Raw genomic sequence first — 13052 nt, 5'->3', positions numbered from 1 at the left:
TGGAAGGCAAAGCATCCCTGCAGGCCCAGGAAGATGCCATCTTTTCCACATGTTTCTGCCGAGATGATAAGTATTCACGGCATGACATTCTGAGAAAAAAATTACATAAAAGCAATTTTCCTCGGTACTATTTCTGGACTTCGTATGAGTCACTCACTGCCTTCTGAAGTGCTTGCATTGCTAATGAGGGCTTTCAATGCACAATGTAGCAAGAAACCTTCAAAATTCTATTATGGTGGAGAATAAAGAAATTGCTGTTTCATTCTTAAGTGCATCCTGAAAAGTTAGAGACAACTAGATAGAAGAATCAATGACTTAGCACTTGGTGTTTTACTTACAAAGCAAACCACCTGGAAAGTACTAGCTCAATGCGTCTAGAACCCTCACCCACATGCTTGCCTCAGTAACCTTTAAAGCTTCCAAGACCTTTTTGACCCAGTAGTGAGAAAGAATGACATGTACAGCTCACATTATGTATAGGGTTGGAATCTTGCACCAAGTATGACCAATGATATTTATAATGACCATCCTTATAACTACCGTCAGTACGATGAAACTCAAGGTCGAAGAGCTCCTAAAACATCAGTTCAAAAGTCACCATACATAGACTAGGGTCCTAGTACAAGACCTTCTCATACATAGGCTGTTCATAAGACAGCCCGTCATCAAAAGACTGAGGCAAATAGCTTTCCTTTCCACCTACCTCCCTGGTGGAGCGAAATAAACAGGCATGCGAGGTTACTTTGAAAAGTGTAAATCATTACCCAAACATGAAGAATTCTATCAGCCCCCTTTGTAAAAATGAGGAAACAGATATACCAAGACATTAAAGAGTGTGACACAAGGCTGCTCTCAGTGGCTTCAAGACTTTTGCCTTTCCTCCTCACTCCACTTACATTCGAAAAGCTTAGAATTCAAGGAGTATCCCCTTGCTAAAGGAACTTAGATCCCTTGGTCTATTCGATGAAGGGGCAGAAGAGCAGGGCAGCAACCAAAGATGGGAACTCTTTCTTTCTCCTCCCTCTGAAAACAACCTACACAGCAGAAAAGCTCCTTTTTTGTTTTTTACTTTTGAATTTTTTAAAATTTTTTGAAGTGACATTGGTTAATAAAATTATATAGGTTTCAAGTGTAGGACTCTATAATGGATCTTCTGTATACTGCATTGTGTGTTCACCACCCAAAGTGCAATCTCCTTGTAACCATAAATTTGACCCCGTTTACCCTTTTCTACCTCCCCCTCGCCCCTTCCTTCTGATAGCCACTAAACTGGTGTCTGAGTGTTTGTCTTATTCATTTATTGCTTTCGGTTTTATATTCCACATGAGTGAAATCATATGATTCTTGACTTTTTCCATCTGACTAATTTCGCTTAGCACGATAGTCTCAAGATCTATCTATGTTGTCACAAATGACAGTATTTCATCTCTTCTTATGGCTGAGAAAAGCTCTTTATTTTGAAAAGGCAAATGACCCCTTTTTGAAGGGGACTTCCATTTCCAGTGGGCTGCTTTCCCCTTGTGTCAGGTGGACGTTGCCTTATTTACTGTTTTCTTATTCTTCCCTCTGGATAGTATTGCCACCGAACAGAAATCCTTTCGGAAGTCTCTGACACCTAAGCTGTCCTTCCCTCGCCCTCCCCTATTTCTGTTGAATTTTTAGACTATCAGAAAAAAACCCGGTATTAGAGATTCAGTCCAATCCCAGAGAAGTTCAGTGACTTGCCTAAGATCATACAGCCAATCAGTGGCACACCTAGCTAGTAGAATATCATTTTTTTCTCATCACCCTATCCTTTATCTCTAGCTCAGTGGCTGGCATGTAGTAACCATTCAATCCATATTCTGTATAGTAATTGAATGCTTTTTGTGTCTTACACAAAATGAATCCTTCTATTTCTCTACGGGAAGTGGGATAGGAAAGAGATGCAATTCATTAGTATTTGACCAGAAAATGAGGGGAAAAACTACCTGGGGCTAAAGATTCTGAAAGTATACTCAATCTTCGTAGTATCAAAGGTTGCCTTTTCTGTCACCTACATGTCTAGGTGTAGTCATGTTTTGTGCAATTTGTAGATGAGCACCATGCCTTGCCCTTGGTCTTGCATGGATAATGCAAAATTGTGTGTTTGTATTTGTATGTGTGTGCATGTGCACATGTTGGAGATGGGGCCGAGGCAAAAACATAATGACTAACTCTTGCAGGTAAGGACAACAGAGGTGAGAAAGAACAGGAGTGTGGGCCTAGGGTTGCAATTCCTATGCCACCAAGTCCTTCTGTAGCAGGCAATTGCTGATAGGAAGCATCATGCCATATTTGCAGGTAAAATTAAATTGAAGAAGAACAAATGCTTAGTCACTGTTATAAAATCCTGAGCCCCACCAATACACTCTTCCTCTGGGCTGGAAAATAGTGTGTTGCACTCATGCACGTTTCCCAGCCCTAAACTGCTTCCCTTGTTGAGAATGACCCGGAACAAGTAACAACCATTAACAGCTAGGGCTGGACTCTCTCCAGTCCACTGGCTGTTCTCTGGCCTGTGGCAACTCAGCTCAGCCTCGGACCCTTCTGTGTGTCTGCACATGGCAGGCTGTGTCCTATCCGGTGACAAAAAGATGAGAAACTGTTGTCAGCTTCTTTGTAAGGACAGAATGAGTGCAGATAAAGGCAAAAGGGGTCCTTTGTGACCCGCTCTTGCTTTTTCTTATCCCTCCCTACTGGTCTTTTATTTGAGGTCGTGGGGCCTGAAATCCTCCAAGAAGAGGTGGCAAAGTTAAAAACTTGTTAAACGTTGTTCAGACCTAAAGAAAACAAAAATTACAAGTTGTGATTAAATTCTCAAAGAGCTTATTATATTTTCAAGTATAGAATCACGTCTGACACGTAGATGTTCAAAAGTATTCCTTCCATTTCAAAAAGCTAGATATCACAGTAAAAATAAAAAGACATCTGAGAAAAGGCTTTTTTTCTATGCAGAGACAAGAGCAGAGAAATGGACAAGACAAAGCTTTTAAGTGGACTCTGCTGAGCATTCGGGCAGGCTGAAATGGCACCAGCAGAACCTCAAATGACCTCATCAGCATGTGGACATGCAGTGACTTTTCACACTTCAAAATCTAAGTGACAAGCTTATCTCACTGACACTACTACAATCCTCAAAATCAATAAGACTCTCAGTACAGGTGGCTAAGAAGGAATAAAATGTTCCAAAACACAATGAAGATGAGAAAAACAGAAGTTGAAATAAAAACAGTGTTTGAAATTAAATTCATGGCTTTTTGAGGACTTCTCCATCATTAGGTCATTCCTACATTGGGCTGCTAGGGAAACGAGGCTGCAGAGCCCATGAGAAAACTAAGGTTGAGCTACCCTAGGCCAGGTGTAGTGTTTCTAACCAAAATGGGGAGAGCCACAGGAGAGAAAGAACAATTAGGGAGATCATTTTATAAACTATATAAATGTCTAACCAATGTACTGCATACTTCAAACTAATAATAAAACAAACAAAACAAAAACAAACGAACAAATAAAGTAAAGCTCTTAAAGCCAGAAGGAGTTCCAAAGGTACCTCTTCTTCCAAATTTCAGGTGGCATCTCGAGATACTCTAAGACAAGGTTCGACACCCTATAATCTGTTCTAATGTGGCCTATAAGCTCAGAATGCTCTGTACATTTTTAAATCAAAAGAATGTTAGCACATGCAAAAATTACATGAAATTCAAAATGTCTCAATGGCAGTAAGTAAAGTCTGATTGGAACCCAGCACCGCTTGTTTATGTCCATGTTCTCTGTGGCTGCATTTTCCATTACGAGGGCAGAGTTAAATAGTTGCAATGGAGACCTTAAGGCCCACGAAGCCTAAGATAATTTCTATCTGACTCTTTCCAGAAAAGTTGCCCATCTCTAAGATCACACAAGAAAAGAATAAAGAACAGGGAACATTCCCGGTGCCTCTTCCTAGGACCAGGAGGAAAGAAGCTTGTTTTCCCCCATTAAAGATTCCTTTAACAAGGCAGAGAGCCCCAGAGGCCATGCTGCTCTTAGATGCTGAGGCCTGAGAGAAACTGCTCTGTCACGGGGTTCTGACCCCTCTGATCATTTCCACAGTTGTACAGCCATTAAAGTAAATGATCTGTACATTTTCAGCTCCTGCTTGGGTCCCTCTATTATCTCATGGTAAATAACAGACTGTAATCACACAAACATGTAATTACATTAGCTAAACACTGAGGAAGGCAGAGAGGTAAATGGTCTCCCAGTGTGTGGCTCTGGGCTGAGTCATCTTTCAGACACTCCACACATAACCCAGGGCAGACCTCTAGACTTGCCTATTGATAAAAGGACCTTCCCAAGATGAAAATTGCTTGGATTGACAGTTATAATGCCACCCTGTTTTTATAATGCCCTGTTTTTATAATCGAGCGACAAGCAGGTCTAGATCTTGGGGTAGTTGGCATTTATCTACTGACTGTCCCACCAGACTTCATACCCAAGCATTTGGTGCTGTGCAGAGCTGGGAGAATGTTGCCCCATTTGGGGGACTAATGGAAGACAATGTGAGATTGTTTCCCAACAACGAGTTCCAGTCATCCCTTTGTTAAAATGAGTCTGCAGAGCTGCTGCATCTGTGTGTACTGTGAAGTCAGCACAATTGCCATTGTTTACAGCCCTGTTTGTTGTGGCTGTTCCATGTGCATACATTTGGCCAGGGTGGAGATTTCCATATTAAAATCATTCTTTCTGTGTGCTTGGTATTTGGTTCTCCAGATACATAAATCTTTGCCTACCATCCTCCTGGGCTTCACAGCTCCAGCCTGAAAAGATCTGGGGATGAGGGTAGTACATGGAGCAGCCAGTGCATTGAGTCTGAGGATGAACAAGCATCTTGAGATGGAGGAACAAGACCAAAGGAGCACTCAACACAGAGGACACATGCAACATAGTTCCAGCTTTCAGCAAGAATTTGTCCAACAACAAGCATCCTAAAATTCCAATCTGCACCTTGAATACTTGAAGTCTAATTCTCGAATTTAAAAGTTTGAATCTCTTTAAGAAAGATGGAAGGCAGGAAGGAAAGAAGGAAGGAAGGATGGTTTCTTGATATGTCCAACTGATGAGGCTAAGCTACTGGGACAGAATAGAGGGCAGCAGACACTTTATAGCAAACACACACCATCTCCCAGTTATTCAACCAAATACCAATCTAGGCACTGCTATGAAGGGGTTTTGCAGGTCTAATTAAAGTCCTTAATCAGTTGACTTTTAGAAAGATTATCTTAGCAGGCCTGACAATCAGTGAGAGCCCTTAAAAGGCTTGGGCATTCCCTGAGCTGTATTCCAAGTAGCATCTGGGTCTACAATTGCTTCCCTCCCTTCCTGCCTGCAACAGCTTCAGCCTGTGCCTGTGGGGCTCCATCCTGCTCCTGATCTTCCCTCCCAGACTGCCTGCCTATGAATTTCAGCTTCCACAATCATTTAAGCCAATTCCTTGTAATGTCCATCTTCTGCCAGTTCTGCCTCTCTGGTCAAACCTGACTCAGACAGAGGACAAGCTAGTCTAGCCATGAAAATAAGCACAGGATCACAGGCCAACAGCAATATGAAGTCTACCGGCAAAGTCGTTCTCAACTTTTTTTCTACTCCCCACCCCTCTTAAGGAAAGTGACACTTTTCTATCAAAACCATGGCTCACTCGGGTCATGATTTCAATAAGGGGGTTAGTAGGCAACTATCACAGAAACTCTAAGAGTGCGTAGCTGAGAAAGTCTCCCAGAGGTCTCGCTCTGTCCCTCCCACGCCTCAGCTGAGAGTCGGTTTAACCAAGGGCCTCTGTGACACAGGCAGGGCACATCGGCCTCATTTCTTTCTTTGATATCAAGTTCACCTGAAAGAGTATCAAGGTAGGAGAATGTCAGGACCTGGAAATGATAGTGTTCACGGACCACCAGATCTTGATTCAACGTAAGCTTTTCTTTGTTCTCCCCACTTTCGGCACCCGAGCAGAAATGATTAGGCATAACCAGGACGTTGCTAGTTATACATACTGTGAGTTATACACTCAGTAAATCATCTGTTGAAAACCTTTCTCTGTATTTAGACAATCTGGGTCCCACCTGGCCTTGGGCAGAGTTGGAGGAGGGAACAGGTTTGCATAGTTGGGTGGGAGGTGTCCGGCCTTCAACACCAGACCATCCTGGGAGCCTCACTTTCCCTAGGGAAAAATGCAGGGCCCCTCAATGCTAAAAGAGAAATGTAATAAAATAAGGGAGAGGGGTGAGCAGGAATGGGGAGCTGTCCTTTCCCTTCAGCCTCTCCACCCAATTTCCAGAATCCGCATTCAGTTTCCAGAATGCCCACCCAGGGGGCTGGGGGGCTTGGAACCTCGGTGGAGTTCCTGCAGCTGGAAACTCCTGTTTGATTTTACATTTATGTTGGTACAGTGAAATCGACAGAATCTTACAAACACAGCTTAGGAGTTTCCTGCTTGTTGGTGACTTCAGAAATGACCAGGAAGAAGTTGACACACAAGAAGTATGTTTTTAATGATTTACTAATTTAAATCTTATGTATGAGAAGACCCAGAGCACATACTCCCTACCAAAGTCAATTAATCCTGTGGTTCTGGGTCAGAAAAAGCACAGATGGAAACTGAGGTAGTGATCACTGAGAATAATGTTTGTGTCTCTTTCAGTATCCCTGCTTGTGTGGAAATCAATGGGCTAAGCTTGCTCTCCAACTCAGAAATATTGCAGAAACAATATTTTCATATGTTCTTTATGAAAACGCTTTCTTTTATAGAACCTTAATCTTCAGCAAAAACTATTTCTTTTGGGATTAGACTACAGGATAATGACAATTTGGGAATAAATTTTTGGCTAAGTTGAAGATTTTCATTTGGCTGGATCAAGTTTCTGGAAAGTAAAATTTTAAAAAAGAAAGAAAACATTTGAGACAAGGCACTCCTTTGTATTTAGTTGATTCAAAATCAACTGTATATCAAAGGAGGGAAAAAATGAAACTGATCATATGAATAGTACTCCCAAAAAGAGAGAAAGCACTTTTATCAATTAAAAATATCTATGCAAACATATATGTCTATACACACGCACATACACACGGCCTTATGGTTTCAGGCTCACCAAAAGCAAGAGAAAAATACATACACACAACTAGACTTTTGCATCTTTCAAACTAAAAATTAATATTTTTACAGAAATCATCCTGAAGCCTGTTAGCCTCAATGAAGTTAATGAACTTTGCTATAAAACAGGCATTATGTCTGTGAATAATATATTTATAAACCAAAAATTGAGTCACAATGTCTGATAAATGGAATTTGCAGGGAGAAAAAGGGTAATTCCAGGAAATCCTGGACACATGATGGCTGTAATAATGCCACACGTCAAATATCACCAATTTTTAAAGTTTTTTCATTCTCTAAGAATTACATTTCATATATTACTTATACCCTTCCTCCTCCAAGCCCCTGGAAGATTATAGGCCACACAACAGCCTCAATATGCTTGGATGTTGCTTTACAGTTTATAAAATATTTTTACATTTCTTATTTTATTGACCATCATAAGTATCTTGAAATGAAAGCAAAGGAGCTATTATGACTGTACCCATCTTATTGAAAGTACTATTAAAGTTTCTGTTGTTATAGAGAAAGGGACTAGATACCCAAGGTTATAGAGATAGTAAGTGGCAGAGCTGAGACTAATGAATACTCACAGATGATTAAGAAATTGATTGATTCAAGGAACTGCACTTTATTACCTATGCAATGGGCAAAGATAAGAATAGAACCAAATATTTGCTGATCTGATTAGATGTGCATTCTTCAGATAACTGTCATGAGTACACAGTAAGAGAGTCTCTCTACAAAAGAATCTGGCAATATGAGAAGTGTTTAAAATTTCCCAATTTTCAAAAAAAAAAAAAAATCCCAACTCTAGGAATCTATCCTATACACTATCCAATCTCCATCAGTGGTGGACTAAAATATTTGGCATTCGGATGATAGAATATTCTGTAGCCATTAATAATTTATCTTCAAATGATAAAGACAGAAAAAAATACACTTGATAAAATATTTAATAACAAAATGAGATTCAAATTTGATTGTAGAATGCATTTTAAAAAATAAGAAACAGGAAATACAATAAAATATTAGCAGCAGTTATCTTTAAGTTGTATGTTATGGGTGACTTTTACTTCCATTCACGCTTCTCTTCATTTTTACATTTTCATATGATCAAAAGTAGTCCATTTTCCCTCACTGAAAAAATAAGAAAGATGGCTGGGTCTGGCCACTCTAGGACCTTGAGCTCCAACAATTTTTAGCAACTAAAATCTTGGCAATTAGGAAGTACTGGAATGAAATATGACAGAGATGAAATTGGGATGAGAGAGAATGCTGCAGGGGGTGAGTACTGGGACGAGGGGCCTCAGTACCCCCAGAGCATCGGTAACGAGGAAAGATAGGATGGGGACTGCAGGGCAGAGGAAAGCAGGTCACGAAAGTGATCAGTGCCCAGGAAGAGCTGTGGAAATGCAACTGAAAGCAGTCAACGGGATGGGCCTCAGAAGCAGGAAGTCATATCTTCTCTAGCCTTTTCCAAGTCTGAGATAAACAGGGCCCATGGATGAATGTTATTGAATCAGCTTTTCAGAAAGAAGTATAAGAACAGAGTAGCAAAGAAATGGGGGAGCCTCCTGAAGCAGTTCCACCTCCTCAGGTTTTCAAACCCCAGCAGATTCCCCACTCCACAGCCAGTTTCCCTAAATCTTGGCCTTTTCCCAGGAGATACTTTCTAGCTGTTCGGTTCCATTAATTTCCCTTGTGGAAAGGAAGCATATCAGATATATCTGAGTGCCTGAAGGATGCTCTCATGCTCGGAGGCCTCTGGGCTACACTTTCTGTGTAAAAGAGGCTAGAGAGAAGGAGACACACTGAATGCTCTTGTCTCTGAGACATACCCCCATACTAACCCCCTTTCTACAAACTAAACAGCTGCGTATGCTTTAGCTTCTTTATGCTTCCCTCTCCCCTACTCCTGCCCCTGGTTCTCTGCCCTTAATGTGACCTCAAGAATGTATTAGAATGGGGATAGGGGTCCTGTGCTAGGTACTTCACAGGTTTCTTAATTGTAAGCTCTACCTGCCCACAGGTATTTCCCTCTACTAGAAGGCAGCTTCACCTCGTGGGTCTAAAAGAGGAGACGGGTACAAAAAGGAAAAGATTCTGCCATCCCCTGTACAACTCCGCATACACTGGCACCTTTTTCCATGCGACTGAGGGCTGGCAAGAAGTTGTAGGGAGTTGGGCCAGGCCTCCTCAGATTTGCTGCACTGAGAGAAGAGTGTGGTCAGAACCCAGTGGGGGCAAGTGGATCTGCTCCCTGTCTTAGAACTCTGAAGCTGGGCTGGAGGCAGTTTGACATAACGGATGAGACAAACTTTTTTCAAATCTCTGCTGAGAGTATTATTTTAGATGAGCTAGTTAGTTCCTCTAAACCTTGATTTCCTTACCTTTTTAGTGGAAAAATACAAATGCCTTATAGAGATGGTGTAAGAAAGACTATGACACAAAGTGTATAAACTGTTTAACCACAGTTTCTAGAACGCAGAATTCATACAACAAATGGTGACAAATAGAAAGGTAGTAGCAAAACAAGAACAGAAATCCTAAACTCACAGAAATACCATTCTTCCCCAAACACTGTTCTCTCTGTTTGCTACTGACATTTTTAGGGAAATTAGGGTTGATAGGAGGGATAGGTGATAGTTCATATTTTCATCATGTTTATTTGTGGTATATGTTTAATATTCATATTATAGAAGAAGACATATACAGTAAGGTCAACATGATAAAGGTGGTCCTAGTGACATATCTAAAAATTAAAGGAGCTAGGAAATAAAATTAAATCCAAAAGTCAATTTGAGGAAACTTTAAATCTAAGTAGAATTAATAATGGGGGAGAGGAGAACAGCATTACGCTGATACCAGAATCAAATATAGATATTACAAGAAAACTACAGACCAATATCCCTCATGAACATAGATGTAAAATTCCTTAACAAAGCATGAACATATTGAACTAGCAATATATGAAGAGGATACTATGCTATCACCAAGCAGGATTTATCCCAGGAATGAAAGGTGGTTTAACATTCGAAAATCAGTTTTATAAGCAGACTAAGGAAGAAAAACCATATCATCATGTCAACAGATGCAAAAATAGAATTGATAAAATTCCACATCCGTTCATGATAAAACTCTCAGCAAACTAAGAATTGAAAGAAACTTCCTCATACTGATAAAGAATATCTATGGAAAACCTACTGCTAATAGCATCTTTAATGTTGAAAGAATTAATGCTTTTTCTCTAAGGCTGGGAATAAAGCAAGAATGTCCACTCTTATCATTCTTATTCAACATCTACTAGAAGCCCTGGCTGGTGCAATAAGGCAATGAAAGAAATAAAAGGCATCCAGATTGGAATGGAAGAGATAAAACTGCTTCCATAAACAGAAAATATGACTGTTTACGAAGAAATTCTAAAGAATTAAAAATAGGCTACTAGAATTAATAGAATTTAGCAAGACCCATATTTGAAAAAAATATATAATTCCTATATACATAAAATGAATAATTATAAATTTAAAAAAATTTTAAGTAGATTTATAAGAAGACCTAAATCAATGGAGAACTAAAACATATTCAGAAATTGGAAGACTCAATATTGTTAAGGTGTCAATTTTCTCCAAATGAAGGTATAATTTCATTGCAAACACGATGAAAATCCCAGAAGGCTTTTTTAAAGAAAATGGCAAGCTGATTCTAAAAGTTATGTGGAAAAGCAAAAGACATGAAATAGCTGAAACACTTGAAAAATAAAAAGGTGGATATTTAGGAAACCTCACTTCTGTGAGGATTTTTCTCACATGACCACCACACTCACAACACTTTGGACACTAGATGTGTGGGGTTTCCCCACACCAAAAATCCTCTGCAACCAGCTAGGCGTCCCACAGTTTAACTCAGTTCTGACTCTATCTACATGGAGACAGCGTCAGATCCCACAGGTTAAAGGCTCAGACTGCTCTCCTCTCCCGCTTCAGATGCCAGTGTGCTAAGTCCCAGGTTTTCACTTGCATTCCTGGCTGACCAACTATAAATTGGAATGCCCACACTCCCTCCTTGGGTTCGATCATTTGCTAGAGTGACTCACAAAACTCAGGGAAACATTCACCTATGTTTACCAGTTTATTATAAAATGACATGATAAATGATACAAAGGAACATCCAGACGGAAGAGATCCTTAGGGCAAGGAATGTGGGAAGGGGAGCAGAGCTCCCATGTCCTCTCCAAGTGAATCACTCTCCCAGCACTTGCACATGGTCACCAACTCAGAATCTCTCAGAACCTCATCTTTTGGGGATTTCTATGGAGATGTCACCACATAAGCATATTGATAATTAACTTCATTTCTAGCCCCTTTCACCTCTCTGGAGAATGGGAGTGAGACTGAAAATTTCAAGCTTCTAATCATGGCTTGGTCTTTCTGGTGACCAGCCTCCATTTAGGAGCCCGCCCAGAGTTGCTTTATAGAACAAAAGACATTTCTATCACCCAGGAAATTCTAAGCGATTTAGGGGCCTGGTAGGAACCAGAGTCCAAGAACAAATGTTAGAACAAAAGATATTCCTAGTGCTCTTTTTACTTTGGATATTACAAGGGTTTTAGAAATTCTGTGCCAGAATGTGGGAAGGGAGGGGAGGTGTGTGTGTGTGTGTGTGTGTGTGTGTGTGTGTACATGTCCCTATTATTTCACAATAAAGAACTATCACATCTAATTTAAGACTTCCTATAAAGCTACAATGATCAAGACAGTGTGATACAGAAGAAAACAAACTCACATAAGAGTACAGAAGAGAGTCCAAAAATAGACCTATGCATATATAGTCAATTAATTTTTAACAAAGGTGCCAGGGTAAGGAGAAAGGATTTTTAACAAATGATGCTGGAAAATTTGGACATCCATACACATGCAAAAAATGAATCTCAACCCATAACTTATGCCACATACAAAAATTGACTCTAAAACAGATCATAGACCTGAATATAAAACCCAAAACCTATAAAATTCATTGAAGAAAACAATGGGGAAAATCTTTGAGACATTGAGTTAGACAAAGATTTTTTTGAACACAAAAAGCATGAAAAAAATTATTAAAACTGGACTTAATCAAAATTGAAAGGTTCGGCTACATAAAAGACAATTCTGAAAATGAAAAATGAGGCGGCATATTGTGAGAAAATATGCACACAATGCATATCAGATAACGGACTACATAAAAATTCTCATAATTTAATAATACAAACAACCTTAATTAAAAATGGGCAAAAGATTTGAAGAAACATTTCATCAAAGAGATACAGATAGTAAATAAACACATAAAAATACTCTCAAAACCATTAGTCATTAGGAAAAGATATCTTCAAATCATGTTGAGATACCACAAGCCACCTACTAGAATGTAAACAAACAAAAAACTGGCATTACCAAGGGCTGGTGAGGATGCAGAGCCCCTGGAACCCCATGTACATTGTCAGTGGGCATAAAAAGTTGTACGGCCACCTTGGAAAATGCAGTTTCTTATAAAGTTAAATATACATTTTTCCCATACAGCCCAGCAATACCCTTTCCTCTGTATTCATCTAAAGGAAATTAAAATACATGTTCACACCTGAAAAACCACATTGTCAAACCTCCTTTCTAGATATAGGTTGTCAATGAGATTTAAGCAGAAGTTATTGGGGAATGTTTCAGAAAAAGGTTTTCGAAAGTTGATTAAACTGGGATTCAGGTGCCTTTCTCCATCTCCTTTCCTTCTTTCTGATGTCTGTAAGGCAGATGTCATGGGTGGAGCTTCAACATCAATCTCGTGACAATGAGGGGAACTTGAACATAGAAGGCATGCACTAAGGCTGCCGGATCGAAACAGATATAAGGTGCCTGGGTTCCTAGTGACCATGGAGCTA

The sequence above is a fragment of the Pteropus medius genome, unplaced genomic scaffold (assembly GCF_902729225.1).
Source record: "Pteropus medius unplaced genomic scaffold, Ma_sr-lr_union100, whole genome shotgun sequence".
Classification (NCBI taxonomy): Eukaryota; Metazoa; Chordata; class Mammalia; order Chiroptera; family Pteropodidae; genus Pteropus; species Pteropus medius.
Note: the sequence above shows the minus strand (reverse complement) of the source record.